The sequence below is a fragment of the Anser brachyrhynchus genome (genome assembly GCF_964034855.1).
Source record: "Anser brachyrhynchus genome assembly, chromosome: Z".
In the NCBI taxonomy this organism is placed as follows: domain Eukaryota; kingdom Metazoa; phylum Chordata; class Aves; order Anseriformes; family Anatidae; genus Anser; species Anser brachyrhynchus.
Window position 1 is genome coordinate 35,126,793 of NC_137697.1, and position 21,641 is coordinate 35,148,433.

The window sequence follows — 21,641 nt, forward strand, 5'->3', positions numbered from 1 at the left end:
CATGTATTTTTCTCTAAAAGAGTTCTTTGCTGTAACAGTGCTAATAAAAACTGGAAGAGTGGAACTGAATGTGTGAATGGCCTATTGCCTAGCTTTATACAATTTCAATTGGTTGATATGCTGTGTAACAACCTGAATATGAATTTAACTAAATTTTGTATTTTGGAGTGTATAACAGACATTAGATTTGAATGATTGACTAGAAAGAAAAATCAAACCCTGTGGAACCTAGGAGTTTGTTAACTGTAAGAGCTATGTTAGCATGATACCTGGGGGGAAAAGGAACAAGATGCATGACAAAGAGAAAAAATGAGTGAATATTTTATAATAAGTTGGTGTCTATGTACTTTTTATAATACTCAGCTCTAGGGAGAGGCAGGAGTATATTGTGAATCTGTGTGTTACTCATATATTGCTAATCAAATAACGAAATAATTTTTTTATACCAGGTATTTTGGCAGTAAGGTATCAGGAAGCACGTGCCACCCTGTGATGAAAGGAAATCTTGGCTGTGTGGTACCTAAAAAATAAAGAGAAAAATAAAGAACATAAGCTATGACATTTTACACCTGCCCAGACAAACAGGTACTGTGAAGCAATCTTGCTTGCTTCTCATTGATCTTCCTTCTAATACATGGAATCAGAAAACACATACATCTGTGTTGGTTGTTGGCTGTTTTTTGTTTATTTGTTTCTGACATTCTACCTGTTATTGCTAACAAGTAAGATGGAGAAGATGGAGAAGCGTAGCCAGATGAGACCTATCTTTCGTTTATAGTCAGTGACCAGTTCTTCTCCTCAGATGTTTACTTGGAGTGGTGCTGGAATAAATTCTTATGAATGATATTAAGGGTTAAGTAGATGTTTCTGCATGTTTCTTCTGGAATGTAGCAGTGCTAAGTTTGAGGCAGAAACCTTTGGTTCAGGAGAAGACAGACAATAACTCAGACAGTCACTTCATCCTTTCTGTTCAGGAACAGATTTCTTACTTTGATTTGTTGGGAGGAATATTGGATATGCTGCTGTCTGGACTTCTTCCTCATATGGAGTTTGTTAGACTTGCTCAGAACATCTTTGGTGCACTGACTTGACCTCAGGAGGCAGGGAAGTTCTCTGCTGGTGTTGGGGCAACGAGTGAAAATACTAGAGAGGGTCAACCTCCTGAGTTGGCTGAATGCAGCCAATGCAGCCTTTGAACTGAGCACTATTTAAAGTGATTTTTTCTTCTTCTTTCTCAAGGGCTGTATTAATCCTCCTCTTTTACACTGATTCTTCCAGCTGAAGGGAAAACCCTCAAGTGGACAAAGATATCCATTTTTAAACTTGCTTGTTAGCCAAACAGCTGTCTTCCCTGGATTTGCATTTTGTACCCCATATGTCTGTTTTAGTCATGTATGTCTTTCATATTTATCTTTCTGAAAAGACTATTTTCATTTTGTTTGTCTTCCAGGGCTGTGGAAAAGGCTTTATTTCTTGCTACTTTTTTTTTCTTTTTTTTTTTTCTTTTTTTCTTTTTTTTTTTTTTTAGGGGAGAGAAGGGGAGGAAGAGTGAGGGGGATGCAGGTACAGTAAATACACAGTTCTACGCTTGTTGACTACTCAAAGGATGAGTAGTACTCAAAGATCACATTAGCATACATTGATTTTTAAGTGTATAAGTGGTTTCATTTTGTCAGGCTTAGTTGTAAAATTACTTCTCTTGTAAACAATACATATGAATATATATCTATGTCCATATACATATAAATGAATACACATAAAAAGAACTGCATTACCTTAAATAAAAAAGGTACCACATAATAAAATTATTATTTTAATCTAATAGACACTAACCAGTACATTTTATTTGCTCAGGTATGTTAATTAATAGAGTGAGACTGTAAGGTATCTGTATTTCAATAAATACTAGATATGTTTGCCTGGACACTCTGTAGTGATCATAACATGATCAGTGAGTGCAACAATGTTTGGACCTACTGTGTTAATGTGTTTGAGTATGACACATGTACAAAGAGACCAGCGTACCCAAGATGTGCTGACTCACTGTATGCGCCATCTGTATAACTGCAGAAGCTTGAGATGTCCAGATTTCTGGTAGCCATACAGAGCAGTAGTCTGATTCTACAGGAATGTAGAAATTCTGTACTGAATTCTTCTCAATTTCTACGAAGATCTGTTGGGGGAAGATGTTACATGTGGATTACACATGCTAGTCACCTAGTTTGCAGTACATCATGTCCTTCATTTTAAGAACCAATGCTCTAAAACACCCAGTTTGGTGGTGTCATATATGTCTTAAAAATTTGCAAAGCAGTTGTCCGTGTACAAAGAGGAAAAATATCTGGTACTTCCTAGAGGAAACTTGTAGTTCCTGAATCTTCCCTTTTTCAAAAATGTGTGGAAATGTTCATGGTAATGTCAGACATTTCCAGTTACATTGCCAGAAGCTGAGCACTATGAATCAGTTTTCATGTGTTTCAGCCTCCTTGTTAATTGTTTACTTGACAATGGAGCCTACGTATCATTTATTGGTAAGGATGACATGCTTCATGTATTGTAGTAACGTCATTTAATGGACACTGATACCACTTGTGGTGCTTTTTGCAGCGAAGTGTGTGTATATATATATATAATTATTGAATTCTAATACATATATACATATATACATGTATACATGTATATACATATATACATATATACACATATATATACACATATATACATGTATGTACATATATACATATATATGTATATATGTATTAGAATTCAAGAATTTCACTGTATGCTGTATTCATTCAGATGAATTAGACTAACCAAAAAATATTAAAAAAATGAAGAAGGTAATATAGCTGCATTGTCTTCAAAGAAGATCTTTAAAACTCTGTACTAAGATTATATATTATGGATTAGGATGATGGAAACAAAACCTTGTCCATCACTTGTTTTTCTTCAGTGTGGAGGTTTCAGATCTCTGAGGATGCTTAAATATTTCTTGCTAGTTTAGTGTCTGTCTGAATTTTTTATTTAGAATGGGATAAAAATGTCTTTATATGATGAATTACTGAACCTTCATGTGTACTTCCTATTTCATATAATGCAGTAACATGAACTATCATAAATTAATGCATATTAAAGCCTAGGGCAGGATTCTGCTCCTAACTGTAGTGTTGTTTTTTGCTGAATAGGAATTGTGTATGATGGATTAGATCCCTGGCTAGTGCAAAAGAACTCAGTACAGTACTAACTGATTTTACAGGAGCATCTAACTCTCCAGGCCATGTCAGGATTTGATCTGATTTGTTTGTATGTACGGTTTTACATTTCCTTGGCAGGATGTTCTTATTTGGGGTAAAGGTTGGAGAGAAATTTGTACCTGGAATCCAGGTACAAATACAAACTCCTCAGTATAGCTTCAAAAATATGAAACAGTTATTGGTAATGTAATACTATATTATCACAAGAAGACTTTTCTAACTCACATAATGACAATGGTATCTTCTGTAGTAATTTTGACACAATTTTAAGTCAGTGTTGCCTATTTCAAGCTTAGACATCTAAACTCAGATATTTACAGAGCTACTTTGAGAAGTGATTTTCCTGATTTTCATAGCTATTGAACACAGTCTTTATGTCTGCCATACATTTCACAGTACAAACTGGATTTCGCAGTCTTAAAAACAACAACAAAAACAAAACAACAACAAAACATTAATCGATTTGGGTGTGAGTAGAAGTCCTATAGTCAGGTACCTGCAGGCAGCTTTGCAGGACCAACATTTGTATCCCCATCAGTGACTGAGCACACAAGAACTTGTCAGCTGCTGTGATTCTCCTGCTCTGAGTGGCCCTGTCACAGTTGCCCCAAGAAACTCTTCACAATTTGCAGCATGTCTTGTGGGCTTATCTGTACTGGCTTTTAACTAGCTTTGCTGTGCCCTGGGGTCACAATAGAGTGAAATGCCATACAGGCTATCTGCACAAGTATATATCTAACAGGTCTGGCTGTTTATAGTCCCCAAAGTTATGCTCTGTGTTGGCGCAGCTTTGCGTTGACGGTGAGTCAATAGTAGCTCAGGCATGGCTCACAAGCTGTGATCACGGCGATGATTCTGTATGCATTCTGAGTACTTGATTATCGAGTGCTGGTTCCATTTCCTATACGTCCAAGTGTTGCTGCATGACAGGGTGAAAGCAGGTGGTTGCCAAGTGCAACAAAATATTTAGATACATACAAGCCAGCCAGGATCCATATCCTGTAATTAAAGTTCCACTGCAGTTCCTGACAGTTCCTCTCTGACTTCTCTTTAACCAGTTTTGAAAGAACACCTGTTCCTCTGCTTACATGTCTGTCTTGCATTAAATATTAATCCTCTCATACCTCAATCCTTCAGGCTCACATTTTATAATATGGGAGTGACTACAATGATCTGTAAAATGTAAAAACAGAAGAAACAGGTTATGCAATATGTGGAGAAGGAAATTCCTCTCTTGATTAGGTCTAGCAGAAATTTAGAAGAACTAAAGAGGCAAGGGATCAGAGGCAAGTAATACAAAGTAACCGATTTTTGTCTCTTTTCTTCCTGGAATGGAATAAAAAGATTTCAAAGAAGGAAAAAAAAAAAGAGTAATCATGGTCACATATTATGTAGGATAAATGGGTTTCTAAAAATAGATTTTAAAGTATCAGAGAGAAGGAAAGATATCAAAGGAAAATCTTAGTAAGAACATAGAATAAACTCAAAAATACTAGATGAAATGAAGTAAGACACAATCCTGCTCAGAAGGAATGCTCTGCTCTGTCACATCCTGGTAGATTCAGGAAATAAGCACATTAAAGCACATTGCAGATTCAAACTTATGGCGAGAAAAGAACAGGTACTTTCTTATGTGAGTGAATCTTCGCCATGTTGAAAACAGCTATAAAACCTACCATTGTGAATACGTACCACCGTGACTCTACCACCGTGATACGTACCACTGGACTCTTCTGAAGAATGGTTTCAGACTACAGTATGGTTTGTTGCAGAATATAGAAAGTATCTAATGAATAATTCCAGTTAATCACTAAATGATATTTACAAGGCAGTATGATCCTTATGAGGCTTGAATTGCAATATCAACTACAAGCGAGGTCTTGGTAGCTGCTGTTGCTCAACAATTCCTTTAATAGTAGGACACACTATAGATGTGAGTAAAGAGTTGAGACTAAAGCGATGTCAAGTTTAGTCTTTATTTTGTTTAGTTAAAGGTACTCTGACCTTTGTCAAGTCACCTTTTCTTAAGTAAAGGTAAAGTAATAAAAGATGATATTATTTACTTACCTTTTTGAGGAATCATAAAGAGATTTTAAATTGCATTTCAAAGGATTCAGATATTTTGTGGATGTGTTCCTACAAAGTGTCTCAGGAAAAAAAAGAAAAAAAAACATGTTCCGTGCAATGCTATTTTATGACAGTACACCGTGAGTGGTGCAGAAGGATATTTTCCTAATTCTCTCACATGAGCTGTTTTGAGCCCTGATTAATAGCTGTATTATCATACCACTGAAAGCACCTTATCAGACAATAAGGAAAAGATGGTGAATTATTATTTTGTATTTGCTCAAGTCTAAAACTTCAAAGGTTCTGGAAGTTTAATTTTGAAAACAATAGATTTTATTAAATAGGTTTGTGCTCACATGATATTAGCAGACTAATGAACTATGAAATAGTCCTTAAATAACCACGCATGTCAACACCTGTTACTGCTTTCAAAAATAACCATGTACCTTTCTCTTTTAATCTATTTTGTTTCTCATCCTTCATTCCCCTTCTCTAATGAATTTTGTGCTGCTGAAATGTGAGTCATAGAATGCTAGAATCCCAGAATGGTTTGGGTTGGAAGGGTCCTAAAAGACCATCCAGTTCCAAATCTCTTCCCATGAGCAGGGATGCCACCCACTAGACCAGGTTGCCAAGGGCTGTGACCAGCCTGGCTTTGAACACCTCCAGGGATGGGGCATCCACAGCTTCTCTGGGCAACCTGTTCCAGTGCCTCGCCACCCTCTGAGCAAAGAATTTATTTTTAATATCTAATCCAAATCTACTCTTTCTTAGTTGAAAGCTATTGCTCCTTGTCCTATCACTGCACTCCCTGACAAAGAGTACCTCCCCAGCTTTCCTGTAGGCTCCCTTTAGGTACTGGAAGGCTGCTATAAGGTCTCCCCAGAGCCTTCTCTTCTCCAGGCTGAACAATCCCAGCTCCCTCAACCTGTTTTCATAGGAGAGTTGCTCCAGCCCCTTGATCATCCTTGTGGCCCCTCCTCTGGAGTTGTTCTAATACGTTCATGTCCTTCTTGTGCTGGAGGCCTCAGAGCTGAACGCTGTACTCCAGGAGGGTCTCATGAGAGCAGAGCGGAGGGGGACAATCACCTCCCTTGATCTGCTGGCCATGCTGCTTTTGATGCAGCCCAGGATATGGCTGGCTTTCTGGGCTGCAAGCGCACTTTGCCGGCTCATATTGAGCTTCTCATCAACCATCACACCTAAATTGTTCTCCTCAGGGCTGCTCTCAATCCATTCTCCACCCAGCCTGTTTTGTGCTTGGGATTGCGCCGGCCCAGATGCAGGACCTTGCACTTTGCCTTGCAGACCTGTATGAGGTTCACACAGGCCCACTTCTCAAGCCTGTCAAGGTGACTCTAGGTGGCCTCCCATCCCTCCAGCATGTCAACTGCTCCACTCAGCTTGGTGTTATCATCCTGGGAGAGTGCCTGAAACCTTCCAGGTTCTTAGTTATGCTGTACTAGACACTGTGGCTAAAAGGGCCTAACGAGAAGAGAAAGAGGGAGGGTCATTGTATAGGAAATTAGATGCCCTGCTGACAGATTTAGATTCAAATTCTCATCCAACAAAATGGCTCTGAACTATAGTCCATCGGGATAAAAATTATGTAAGATTAAATAGTCCAAAGTGGTTTCTGTCAATCTGATCCCCAGAGAAGGATGTCCAGATAACAGAAACTAATATTTTGATGACCTGTTTCTTCCTTTTGGCTTGTTGTTGAAGTTTCTGTTTTGCTTGTTTCCTCCCACATTATGCCAGAACTGGACTGCAGGAAATCATCAGTTCTTTTCTGTCACTGTATGCAACCTTTTTGATTCATCTGGTCCAGTCTGTTTAGGAAAAAGAAAACTGAAACATTTTAGAACATTTTTTTTTTGTACTAATGATTTTGGATTTGATATTTCTATAATTTCATCCACCTCTCCCCATATTCAGAAAACCGTAAGTATTTAGCTGTCATTCTCTAGCAAATACCTAAATTCTCTAGCTAGTAACTGTCCAAATCCAAAGATACCGATTATTGACAGAGTCCTGAGCATTACTGATGTGTGTTTGTCACATATTTTGAAATTTCTGAAAAAAAAAAAAAACAAACAACACCTTGCAATCAACATAACTGGGCTCAATGTGGTAAGGAAGTTTTGATTACCTGCTCTTCCTTCAATTATTTTTAAAACAAACTGTAATTTGACCTATATCTGTAATATTTGCATTATATGCACTTACTGATGTTTGTAATTATTCTGTGTTGATATTTGCTATGTACTTGCAGTGTTTTGTGTAATTTATAGGATTCATAGTACTGCCTGCAGTTCTTGTTTCTCTCATGTGAGCATAGTATTACATAATTGGTGTAATACAGAGCATAAGAATGTCTCCTACGTATTATATAACAGAGAGGACCCTAGAAATATTTTGATAGTATCCCCCATTCACGTGCTAAAAACTATACATTATGTTGCAGACTATTTTCATATATAACAGTAAGGTACCAGGTCTCTGTGAATATCAGCGGCAGTCATTACCTACAGCATTTAAAAAATACTGCTAGGGTAAACAGTGGAAAGCTATCTACAGTGAGTGGATCTGGATGCTTCATGTGATAATGAAGAAAACACAGGCACTATGAAATACAAGAAATTGTGGATGAATGACCTTCTGTTACTAAGAAAATAAACTCTTGCTGAGGTCTTTTGTTGCAAATAACTTCCTTTATTTACATTGCTGTTATGCTCATAACAACCATATTTTAGAAGTAGGCATTTGTTATGAAATCTACAGGTATCTTGATATTTGTAGCTGTAGAACGGTGACAGATGCAGGAATGCAGGCTTTGGCAGGCAGCTGTCACCAGCTTCATTATCTTGATCTCTACAGCAACATGTGAAAGACAGCAAGGCACTTGTCTGAGGTTTAACATATGGAAAGTAACTAGCATTTTTTCTTCTATTCTTTTTGGTAAGAAACATATTACAGTTTTGTTTCTTTTGTAGAATTTTACTTGCTAATTATAGACGTTCAAACATGGCCTACAAGCATAACTTTCTGTGTAAAGAATATACAGTGGATGTTCCTAAAGAATAGGTGTATGCTAATCACGTTTTGATTAGCACCCTTCTCAAAGGAAACAGTATGCCAGAGATGCTTGTTTAAGACAAACATTATATCACAGTGAAGCGGATATGTAGGTTTTAAAGGTGCTTGCTGTACAGTGCTCCACAGATATTTGGATGGTTCATTCTCTTCATTACATTTGTTTGAAACAAACTATTGGCATTATAACACCATGCATTTGCATGGGGTGCTGCCGTAGTAGACTTCTTATTCTTCAAAAGCACAAACTCACTCTTTGAATGAAAAATTATTAGTGAGTCAGATATTCTCTGTGGTATTCATTCTTCTGTCCTCCGGTTGCCTATACAATCCTAGATGGTACCTGCTCATGCTATCCTTGAAGCTAACATGAGGGTGCCCATCATGGTATTAATGACTAACTTTCCTCTAACCACAGTAACCACTGACTTCTCCCCTAAGTGTGACCTAGACTCTTCTCAATCAGAAAATCCTTCATGCACAGCCCTGGTCGAAATATCCTTGCTACTAGTAAAGCTTTAGAGCTGAAAACAAAACATTAAAATGTTTTATGGTTTGAACGCTATTTGGCTGTCATTATATTTACTACTACATTTATTTATTTCCTATTTAAAAGTCAAAATTAAAGCCCCACCTTCCATATATTGTCTTGGTAAAATCTTCGTGTATCAAATACTTTTAAGTTTATAATATGTGGAGTTAAATCAAAATATATTATAATTCAATTGTATGTAATGCTTTTTCATAAGCAAGTTGAAATAATGTATGTATAAATTAAACAGAAATGTAATTTTGGAACATTTCTCTAGATATGTAAACCCTCTTAGAAAAATCAATTTAGTAATTATGTCTTTGTGTTAGGGAGTGAATATTAGGAAAAAAAAATATTATTTTTGCTTGCTCTAGACCAGATACTTTAGATGTAACATAGGTCTGTTTAAGCACAATTTAAAGTTCTTTAAATACAATTTAAAACATAGTTATAATTGCTGGTTTTGAGACCTGGGTTTTGACAGGTATGCTGTGTTTTGGTCTCACAATGCTGGAGGAACCTGTAAGCACAACTGGTATTTCCTCCTGTTTCTTCCTGAGGCACTTAGAGATAGGGCTGTGTCCTGAAATGGTGGATGTAACGTTCTTCCACTTCGGGTATTCTTTAGCCATTTAAAAGCCCCTGTATGTGATCTCTATGTCATATTGCTGGTGCTTTTCTCTTCTTTTCCCCTTTTGTGAAATCACAGAAAACAGGTCATGAAGACCATCACACCTACATTATTCTCTAGGGAATGTGTCTCTTAACCCGTTCCTGAAAATCCTCATAGTGGAGTGTAAGCAAGCCTAGGGATGGAACTGCTCACAGACTGGGAGACTGTTAAAGTGGAGGGATCATTTGTGTATGACTGGTTCTGATACTCTTTTCTGCTTATCAGCTGTTTGTCAGTCAGAGGTAGGGTACTGGGCTAGCTGGACCTGGCATAGCCCTTCAACTATCTTGTGTTATGCTCTAATTTCCAGAAGGAATATATTCCTTACTGTTAGAAAGATTCTCTTAGTGAGCAACAAGTTATTCCCTACATCCTTACAATAGCCCTATACTGAAGATTTTTAAAGCTTTTTTCAGTGTTCTCTTGTCCTCAACAACCTTATTTTTTTCGGACCTTTTGTAAAGGATCATGTTTCTCAGGCTATAATGCTTGTTATTCTCTTCAGGATTTTCTCCAGCTAAGCCATGTACCAAAATTATGGCATAGCTCTCCCATTGAGACATTATTAGTGCTGAGCACAGTGGAATTTCACTTCAGGTGTCTCTGAGGCTGTGCTCCTCAGCATAGATACCAAGTATGATGTGTGTTTTTTTGGCAATAGCATGACACTGCTGATTGATGCCCAGCTGATGACATGCACACCACCTACATCCTTTCCTGAAAAATTACTGTCTAGACAGTTATTTCTCAACAAGTTTGTACAGTTAAGCAGATCTGCCTAAGTATAATGTCTTATTAATTTTAAGGATTTGTCCTCACCAATTTGTGTCCTGTTTATTCTGCAACTTGCCCAAGTATTTCTGAACTCAGCCTGCTATTTCACTTGCTAGTTTCTCTTCTCAGGCAATTATTGTCTGCAATTTTGATAAGAGTATTCCTAACTCCAGCAAGGTAGTAGCAAGAATTTGAACAGTTATGTACCTAGGACAGATCTCCAGTTTGAATTTGAACCCTAGGAAAATACTCTCCAGGTGTATTCTTTTGAAGGGAGCATTTTGCTTACATAAGAACACTTTCACATAGATCATATTTTCCTTACATAATGTTAAATAAATCAATAGCTAAATCCCTTAATGACCCTGAACTACATAACCTCTGCTGCTGTTGCTTATCCTCTCCCATTTACAATGTAGTAACTGCTATGTAGCAAAAATAACTTCAGAATACTGTTTCTGATTTTTTTTTAGCTTATTCTGATGTGTTTTACCAGCTTAAAACAAGAAATTACTTTACCTATTACTTCATCAAAGGCTGGTCCACAGTTAGTTTCCTTGGTCAATAGAAGAGAAATAGTTTTCCCTGCATGACTTCTGATTAAATTAATTGCAACTCTATCCTGATTTAGAAAGTCTAGAAAAAGAATTGTTTGCAAAAAGAATTATTTGCACCAACATGACAGTTTTATTTTTAACAAATGAAAACATATGTCTTATACTGGAATTTAGATTTATATTTTTCAGTAGTAAGAAACCTACTTTATTTATTCATTGATTTATGGAGAACGAGGGACTGCCATACACTAACTATTGGTAAGTTCTTGCTTATGGTTGTGGATCTTTGTCTTCTGATGTAATAAACTGAAACTACTTTTAGTGAGAGAAATATTTACATTTAAAAAGATCATTTCTGATGGAGTTGATGATTGTCACAGGTTTCAGAGCTTCGTGTTGAGATAATAGTTACTAGCATGTATTATGAATATATTTTCTTTTCATCATGATTCTATCTTTTAAGAGTCTAAGAGCATGCTAATTAAGTTACAGCAGAATAGGTTAAAAGAGCAAAAGAGCCTCTCAATACATTTTCAATTTCCTATCTTGAATCACAATGTATTAAGATTCTAGTCTGTGTTTCATACGTAGCCATAGTAACATATTTTTTGCTGCCTTTTATGTTTCTTTAATGGAGTTCAGTGCTATAAGACTATCCATTTTATTCCTGTTGTTGTCCAATTACACATAACTCACATGAACTTTTCAGTTGATCCAGATTTTTTTTTTTTTTAATGAAAATGAATTAAAGTGCATTTGTGCTGACTAAATGTGCTTTTGGTAATTATACTTAGTTTACTGCTGTGTCTAATAAATTATAGGGATCGTTTTAATGGACGTTTAAGCCTATGAGCACCTTCTACTTTGTTGACCCTGTGGAAGGCTCTCTGCATTTGAAAGGTTTAGACAAAAGGTGTTTCCATTTATGCTGTATCATTTAACAGTTAGATTGAGTGAATATCTAACTCTAACTTTATAATGATTACATCTTTTTACATTTAATTTTTTCCCCAAGGATAGATATCTCTAGTTTGACATTTAAAAAGAAAGTAAGAAAATATTATTTATTTTAAATATAGAAGAAGAGTGATTTTTCCAGTATTTTATAAAGCAATACTAGCTGTTCTTACCATTCAAGAAATTTCAGAAGAAGAAATACTTAGCTGTGATCTCGTGCAGATAGCATATAGTTTTGGGATCTAGATTTTGATGTAACAGCATTTGTGGAATGGAAAGTGGGATATGCTAGCACTGCATTTGGCAAGGACTCAAATAATGGTAAACTGTAGTTTTGTCTTTGTCTTCCTCTCTGCTCAGGCTTTCTGTGCCATCTTGTCATCACATACTGGAGAAGGCTGACTCTTCTTTCCTTATTCCTTCCACATACTTCAGTCCTCTTGCTCTCCTTTGTAAGTCACTAAGGAAGAAGTTCTCAGCTTTAAAGTCTCATGGTGTTTGGAGTATTCAGGCAGCTGGAAATGTGTTTATTGCAGTGGGGTCTAAGATTACTTGTATTTGAAATTATGGACCTGAATATAAATGTCTGCTTGGGGTTATCCTTAATGTCATTGAGGGTCTTTAATATCTGTTTAACACCTTTGATGATGACAAACAGTTGGACTTAGTACACCCTCATTAAATTTGTGGACGACATGAAGCCAACCATATCCTGGGCTACATCAAATGAAGCATGGCCAGCAGGTCAAGGGAGGTGATTTTCCCCCTCTAATCCACTCTCATGAAACCCCATCTGGAGTACTGCATTCAGGACTGGGGCCCCCTGTATAAGAAAGACATGGACTTGATAAAGCAGGTGCAGAGGAGGGCCATGAAGATGATCAAAGGGCTGGAACATCTCTTCTATGAAGACAGGCTGAGGAGAGAATGCTCCAGAGAGACCTTATAGCAGCCTTTCCTAGAGGAAATTCTTCACTGTGAGGTTGGTGAGGCACTGTAACAGGCTGCCCAGAGAAGCTGTGGATGCCCCATCCTGGGAGGTGTTCAAGACCATGTTGGATGAGGACCTGAGCAACCTGATCTAGTGTGTGGCATGGGCGGGGGGCTGGAATTAGGTGGTCTTTAAGATCCTTTCCAACCCGAGCCATTCTATGATTCTATGATTCTGTGATTCTATGCTTATGGTTTCTATTAGTAAGGATTTATATTGAACTATATGGAAGATATGCATTTTTTTTAAAGCTGCAGTGGAACTACAAGCCAGAGACCTGTTAGTTCCCTGTTAGTGTAACTTCTCAAGGATGACTCTCTTGAATTATGGAATTGTTATCATAGCAGAAGTGGTAGTCCTGTGGAACTTCTGCTATGAGCCTGTGGAGTGCCTGTGGCGTCCTGTGTAGCTTTTGACTGTCAAGGACTACCTTGTGCATGTGTTTTCCTCTATTTATAAACATAAATAATAACTATTCCAAAGAGCAAACATATTTTCTGTCTTTTTTTATTTTTAGTAAAGAGTAGGACTTAGAAAACTTAGCAGTCCTCTTCAGCCTAACCAGTATAGCCAAAGGTCTGTACAGCCATGTGTCCCTCAATAGAGTATTATACGTAGTGTCTTTCAAAAACCCAGGCTTTTACATATTATTTTCCACAAACAAAAGAGAAAAATTGACTGTGTAGACTTATACTAGCTATCAGCAACTAACATGTAGCCAGAGCCAAATATTACTCCTGCTGCTTCTTTTGGCAGCCAATTCAGTCACCTCTGTCCTGTTTGGATTTTGTCAGATGAATAAGACTTGTGGACTTTTTCAATTTAACTTGCGGATTTATTTATTTATTTATTTTTATTTTTATTTATTTATTTTAATTGAAGGTATCCTTATTGATCTGGAAGCTATAGTTTTTTTTCTTCAGCAAATGGTGCTGTCAGTGATCATCTTTCTGAGATAATTTAATCACAGGAATACTTACAGCAGAGTTCACCCAATTAGTAGCCACATTCTGTCAATTAAGAAAACACAAAGTAATGTAGTCATCAGAATTAATTTTAATTTCTCAGTTGTTATTAGATACAATTTTATATTTATACTTTCTATGGATTTGTTTACACTATTACTTTCCTACTCTATGTTGAAAAACAGATGATTTGTCTTTTGATTGTATTGGTGGTTAACTGACACATTGTCACTTTCAAATCTTATTCTTTGGATTGCATTAAATGGATAAATTTGAGTACTTAGACATAATTATATATTTTGAAAATGAGCACTAATAATGATCTTAATTGAAAACAAGCTCTTACAGCTTATTGCTTGATGGATGTACTTTGTAGCATAGTATATATTCATGTCAAAATAGCACTTAAAGATACACACACACACACACACAAAAACAAAAACAATCAAACAAAAAAACAGCCTAAAATGAGAATGATAACCATATTCCAAGCTACAGGTTACACCTGAGACAGACCAGTACAGTGCTCATTGCTGTTACTTTTCTTAAATTCTTAGATGCCATGTTTTGAATTACAGTAATTCCTCTTACTTCTATGAAATGAATGATTGTAAAAAGTATTAAAGAAAAAACCAACACATAATAATATTACATTTCTGTTTCTATCTTTATTTAAATATGGTGGAATAAATTTAATTTATTCCCCTAAGACTTCTGTCTATGCTTAACAGTAATTAGGTAGTTTGTCCTGTTGATATGCCCTATTTGCAAGTTTACATTTAAGTGTCTCTTCACTGTTTACATGATTCAGACTGTATAGTAAATTCTGATTCTTCAGGACACAACAATTTAAATTAAGACTTCTCATTTCTTCCTCCAGACTTGGTACTGCAAAAACCCAGGGTCCTGCATGTCTCTTATTCAGGTGTAATTAAAGAACATTGAAGCTGCAGTTCAGAGTATATAAGATATTGCATGAGTGGGATTGCAGCCTCCAAAGTGGGTTGGCACATGAAAAATGTTGTTTTGCAAGTTACAGAAATTTACCGCACATGGCTGGTTCATCTTGCATTTAACTAGTCTGAAATAAAATCTAGATGAATAACTGGTCCATTGAAATGTTACACATGCCTCTTTCTATTAATACTTTTGGTGCATGAATTGTATTTCATTTTTTGTTACTTAAGCTGTCTGGCTTAAACATGACCCTGCTGAACAAGTGGCAAAATTCTTGATGCACATATGAATCCTCTTTCATTTATATTGACTAGTTCAAGCTCAGTTACCAAACCCACAAAACTGCAACAGGACATCTGTTAGAAATACTTAGCTCTTCTTACCACTGTTGGAAATGGGAATTGTAAAGGAAGAGGGACTTCTTTTTCTTTATCCTAGTCATCAATATATTTATCTATATCTAGGTTGTTTTCCAGACATGTGTCACTTGACAATCATTCTCCAGAATTAATTGCCACCCCAGGGTCCTGTGAGAACTACTGTAGCTCTGTTCAGGTGTAGTCTTGACGATTCTCTATACTAGTAAATAAATGAACGTGCCTAGGAGTATTCCTGGGTGCTGCAATTAGTCCACATGGCATGGCACATGTCTGAGGAGCTGATTGCATGCACACCCAGTTTTGGGAACTGTCTCTGGACCATTTTCACTGCCTGGGAATTGTTCAAAGGCTGCTAGGTGAAACAGGTCCCATTTATGCCAAATGGTCTAATAATTTTCTACCTGTTGCAGCTGCATTGTAGTGTCTAGGAACAAGCACTGAAATGCTGAGGATGAGAAAAACTAGCTATTTAAGTTGGACAAGTGGATGAAGTGTCATTTCCTAACCTTGAAAGTTATACATTAAAATTCACCTTTAGTTAAAGATGTTTACAAATTCCTCCATCATTTCTAGAGCATTTTTCTTTCCCAGTTTATGCATCATTTCCCTTTCTTTCCCTTGATTTTTCTACATCATGGAAAATGAAATTCAAATGTTATCAATATTTGTAGGATTCTGCATTTAATATTTATGCATGGCTTTCAAAATATAAAGCTGGATCAGGCGTTATGGTGGTGCCATGTGTAGATCTCTGTGTGTATAAAAGCAATGAAGGTATTCATAAATATATTTGGCAGAATTTAGGGTTAACTTGTCTTTCCTCTGTGAGTCTCTGGGTATGCTCGTTGGCTAGATTTTGCCATGTCGGTCTGGAGTGTATGAAGCACTGCTTCTGCAGAGATATCACTTTGGATGTAATTACAAAACTCCATAGTAATGGCAAAAGTTAAGAGTTTGGCTTTCCAGAAAGATATCCTTTGGTCCTTGGCTGTAGTTCCAGCATTTTCTGCTAGATCCTCATAATTTAATGCAAATATGAAAGAATTATTATTTTCTTTATATCCAGAATATAATTTTGAAGTCATTCACAGCTAACATTTAAAATACAACCAGTTTGTATTACAGGATCTTGCCAGCACAACAGTGTATTATACTCACATTACAGTAATTCACAGTCTTTTTTTTAAATTATCTAATTTTATAAGCTTTACATTACATTTTTCACAATCACAGCTCTCAAAGATGGCCTGTTTTACAGCATCTATGATGTAGCTATTTTAAGCTACTTTTTAACTTTAATACTGTATAGTACAGAAATTACTGAAGAATAAATCTGATGCAGATAGTATTTTATTTAAAGCCACACTTTTAAAAAGTTTCGTCTTAAATGTAAGAATGATTATACACATCTTTGAGACAGTTGCAATGAATTACATAAAAATAACTTGTTAATTAAAAACAAACCCTTTTCTGTTGCTCTGGATTACCTGTAAACAGTTTAACCTTTTTTTTTTTCTTTTTTTTTTTTTTTCTTTCTTACTTGCTTTAAGCCATTTATTCAAGATTATCCACTATATTGTTCTTTCTTTTAGCTTGAAAGTTAAGAGCTCAAGATGTGTTTTTGAAATTAGAGCTGTCCTCATTCCTGCTAAAGGTAAAGTCAGGTAATACGTTTTTTCTCCCTGATCAGATGGGTGAGTGTGGTGGCCCATTTGTGCTAAAAAAAACCACAACAGTCAGCAGAGTGCATTACGTTAACTGACACATAGCTACAGAGTTTTATGAAATGCAATACGAATATATCTAAATGCTCTTAGCTCAACAGTGTAGTCAACCAAAGCGCTTAAACTTCATCACAGCCAAATTCTAGCCTAATGTAGCTGACTGAGCAGCAGTTCCTTGGGCTTCAGAAGCCAGTTGTTTTAGGCAAAAGATCATATTGCCACTGAAAACACTTATTTTTACTTACCCAGAATTCACTTTCCATGGATGTTGTCTAATATTTACTTAGAGCTTGCTGAATACATGAACATCGTACAATCACTGTAAAAGATTCGTGAGCAATACAGTTTGTGCAAAAAGTTTCACCTGCACAAAAATAACACAGTGAAAGAAGTTATTTTTGTAGCCTTATCCAGTTGTGTAACTCTTTAATATCTGTAAGATGATACACATATTTAAAAGCTGTAATAAGTCTGTTAATGGATTTGGGTTCATAAGATCATTATTTTTCTTCATGCCTTAGAAGCTGATGAGAAGGAGTCTAGTTTCAGAGAGTTTTTAGAGGAGAAAATGTCCAACTGAACTGAATGCATTTTTTACTCATTTTAGACTATGTTGCTGAGATGCATTGTCTTTTCTACAGTTTGTACAATGAGAAAAAAGACTCTCTTATATTGGCAGAAACTCTGGCAGATTTCTCATGTCTTTTGTCTGAGACTTGCCTGAGACTGAAATCTCATTCCTCTTCAAGATTAATGAGCACAGTATTTTATCTAACATTCTAGAAGAATGAGTGTGGCTTTATAACTTTGCACTTCTTTTATTGTTTGTTTTACTTTTCAGCTCTGAGTCATGTAACCTTTAATCTTCTTAGCTATAAGGAACCCATGAATTTCCTTTAACGCTTTCCTATTTAGAAGATCCTTAAGAAATGCCATTACTATACCTTTCTTCTTGCCCTGCCTGTCTGTACTTCTATTGCAATATTTTTGGTTGCACACTACCTTAAATAACAATTATAGTAAATAAGTATTAATCTATTATTGTTTATTGTAATAACTAATACCTATTGCAATAAATATTTAATGTTTCTTAATGTCCTTATTTTTATTTCTCAAGTGATACAGAATTAACCTTGCTTAGGTGGAGAAAAGTGAAATCAGTTTTGTTCACATTTATTCAACGGTTGTGGCCTGGCTGTGAAATAACTGTTTCCAAAGTGCTATATATTCAGGGAGTAAATTCTTATAACAGCATCATCTCAGGTATTTTTCTGAACTTTCATACTTACAGAGGCCTACGTGGGATAGTTCCATGCTGGTACCTAACACCAGAATTTTTCTCTGGCACTGATGCCATGGCATTGCTCATTTCATTATTTAACTGACTTGCCTTCCAAAACACGGTGGCCACATTAAAACTGGCTTATCCTGTTTTCTTAACTGTGTTTGTTAGGACAGAGAAATCCTTTTGTCCTGTGCTGGGGAATTGTTCTAAGCAATTTTTAAGTTTCAGTGCCTTTGGCTGAGCTCTGGCACTTTCAAAATGGTTGGTTGCCATCAAGTGGGCTGAGAGACACCTTTCAAAACCGCTTTCAAAGGGGCATTGACCAGTTCTGTCTTACCCAGTGAAATTGTGCAGATGCCTGATGTTCTGGGCAATACCCAGAGCTTGCCTAATATGAACAGGAGAAAGTTTCATATAATGAAACAGTGGCAGACACTTTCACCAAAGACAAAGTAGAAAGAAGTATTGATTGTGTGTCTTCTTTACAGAGCAGCATAAAGGTAAAAGCGTTGCACACAGCCTGGGAGACTGATTCAATAATCACTGTCTGAACCACTTCTCAGTTTGAGCGGATTCAGATTTTTTATTTCCATATAAGGAACCCTGTCCTCTGGCTGTTTTACAGCTAAGTTAATATACACCTTTTAGCAAGAATCTATGAAAATAACGTAAGCATTTTGGGGTCGGAGAGAAATGAAGAATGGACAAGTGATCCATTGGCATAAGGAAAACTGACACCTGGTATCTGCTCCAAAGACCTTTTGATCTAGTTACAATGCACTGTAAAACACAGAAATAGTACTTTGAGCAGTTGGATGCTTCTCAGCTCTATTACTGTCCCAGTTAGTTTTGTGGTTAGAACATTTTACAGAGAAAAAAGAAAGGTAAGTTTAAATTGCCTCAGGCAGGGAGTTAAACTTGGGTCTCCGACTTCTAGGGAAACATTCCAACACATTGAGCAGGAAAGATGTTAAGAGGAGGGTTAAACAGGTACCTTTCTGTCTGAAAGGAAAACCTGTACCTTGCAATATTTTTGAAAGTGCTTTGGCACCATTCTGCAGAAAAAAGGTCAAAACCTATCCTAACTGGAAGAAGGTACGTCCATCACATGAACAAAGTTGAATGCGTGTGGGGAATCACATTTTGAGATGCCCACTTACTCAACAGGAGAGAAGACTTTAAGCAGATATTTCTATTTATTTATTTATTTGACTACTGCATTTGGGAAAAGTATGAGGACTTACAAGCACACAAGGAAGGCTTGCATGCCTGATAATTTGCATGTTTTTCCAACACTGCAAGAAAAAAAAAAAAAAAACAAGTTACTATTGTAACCCAGAAAACTTGCTTTGCTTATGTATTGAGACTACTCTGTCCTTTGCAGCACTACAAGCGACTCTCTTCTTGATTTCTGTAGGAAACTTAGGATACTGATTCATATGAATTTCATCTTCTAAGACCATGCCCAAAGGAAAATTTGCTCCATGGTGAAATACGAAATAATGAGCAGCATATAATAATCCTAATTTAATAAATGTCTTTTCCATTGATATGTTTTTTTTCTTTGTTCACAGGATAACTTTATTTTCAGCTCTGTTCATCAATGGACCTGTAGAATTTTGGTTTAGATTAGTTTATTCTACAGCTATAGAAGAAGAAATAGTAAAAAATTAGACAGTGGTCAGTTTTTCCTCTTTAGAGAACAATGTAATTATGGCTTGCTCTAGCAATCCAGCCTTACCACAAGAAAATAATGACAGAATGGAGCTCTGATTTCTTTGAGCTTCATAGAATTGAAAAAATGAGGGAAGAAAAGCCTCTATTTTCTGAGGACAGTTGTGTTTCTTTCAGTGTTAAACATTCTCATTTGCCCCTTTGTTTCTGAGGAAGTGCCTGACAGTAGAAGGAAAGACACAGTGATTTCTTTTGCATTTCACTCAGCTAGTTCTGCATTTAAGTTCTTGTTCACTAAAAAGCAACTGGCATTTGTCAGGTCAAACACATTAAAAATAGGACAGAATAAATAATAAAAAAAAAAAGTCAAGATATCACAAAAATCATCATGAAAGCCTTCCTGTAAAAGGTGAAATTCATAACCATTTATTGTTAGCTTCTTTATGTTATTCAAAATCATTACAAATTTTGAGAATAGGCAACTTGACAGCATGTCTTTAGAACAGTCTTCTTCTGCCATTTCTGGGTTGGAATATTCTTGTTAGAACAGCATCAGGATAACTGCTAATGCCTCCAGACTTGGCCTAGCAGTCATTATTGGTCATTTCAGTGTCTCCCTGGCTACTCAGTTGATCATACAGACAAAAGATTTTAAAAAGGCTGTCAGATGTTCATTCCTCTTTTGCTGCCAATACTCGATTATTTCTGCAAAAGCATCTTGGGTACTTTACTGTTCCATTATTAATGGTCTGTTTGCTCTATTACAGGCTGAAGATGCTTCATCTCTATGGTTTCCACTTCAGTCCTCATCTGGAGTCCATTAAAGAAATTGATAAAACCATGAAAGTCTTTTGTGATCTCACTGTCCCAGCTGCTAACATATCAGTTGAATGAAGTTTTATGTGTCTTGAGAGATGTTTTTAGCTATTAATGTACTAGCACTTTGACAAAGAGCTTTTATGTCACTTTGTGTCTCATTTTTTGTGGTAAAATCTAAACCTAAGATCTTGTTCCTTTGCAATATTATGTAAGTTACTTAATTTCTGTGCCTTGACCTGAGTTTTTTAAGATATAGATTACGCCTTTTTCCCTTCAGAGGTTATACTGACACAATGTATCTGAAAATGAGTAGAGTCTACATGATGCCTGCTACTGAATACATTGTCCATAGTTTTTAATTGAAAAGAATAGGGGTGAATCACAATCGGTAGTATTAAAATTTATGTGTCAGGGAATGAGAGTATGTAGGAATGGTCTGTAACCTACCTAGATTTGGGATTTAAGTACGTGCACCTATCATGAGGTGTATGCCTGGTTATAACTGGATAATTTATGAGCTCTCTAGCTTATTTTGCTGGGCAGCTGCATTCCTCTGCTCTTTTCTTCCCGGGGCAATGATTTCATGTGATGCCACACCTCCCTTTTCTCGCTTCCTTGTCTTTTCTAATCCCTACCGTTTAAACTCTGTGTTTGTAACAGCATCAAAACCTACGTTTTTTCAATCAGTAAATATACGACATTTTTGTAGTGATACAATGTGTCTATTGTTTTATGTTTTATCTCAAGCCTCCCCGAAATTCCTGTGTATGGTTTCAAGATTTCTTGTCTCTTCAGCCAAAAAGATGCTCAAGCTAGGTGGAGTGTTTCATGACAAGATGAAGTAAAACAGATTGAAATTAAGCTTGGGGTATTTTTTTTTTTTAAAGAAAAGCTTTTTAAGAAAAAGACAGAAAAAAAAGTTTTGCTTTTGCATAT

At 36.3% G+C, this 21,641-nt stretch overlaps 1 long non-coding RNA gene across 1 annotated transcript; it reads left to right on the top strand.

Moving 5' to 3' along the window:
* Nucleotides 1-280: 280 nt before the first annotated feature.
* LOC308185925 lies at nt 281-21,422 on the top strand. Its single transcript, XR_013943826.1, has 2 exons — nt 281-585; nt 20,654-21,422. It is a non-coding gene; the product is annotated as an uncharacterized lncRNA (long non-coding RNA).
* Nucleotides 21,423-21,641: the final 219 nt, after the last annotated feature.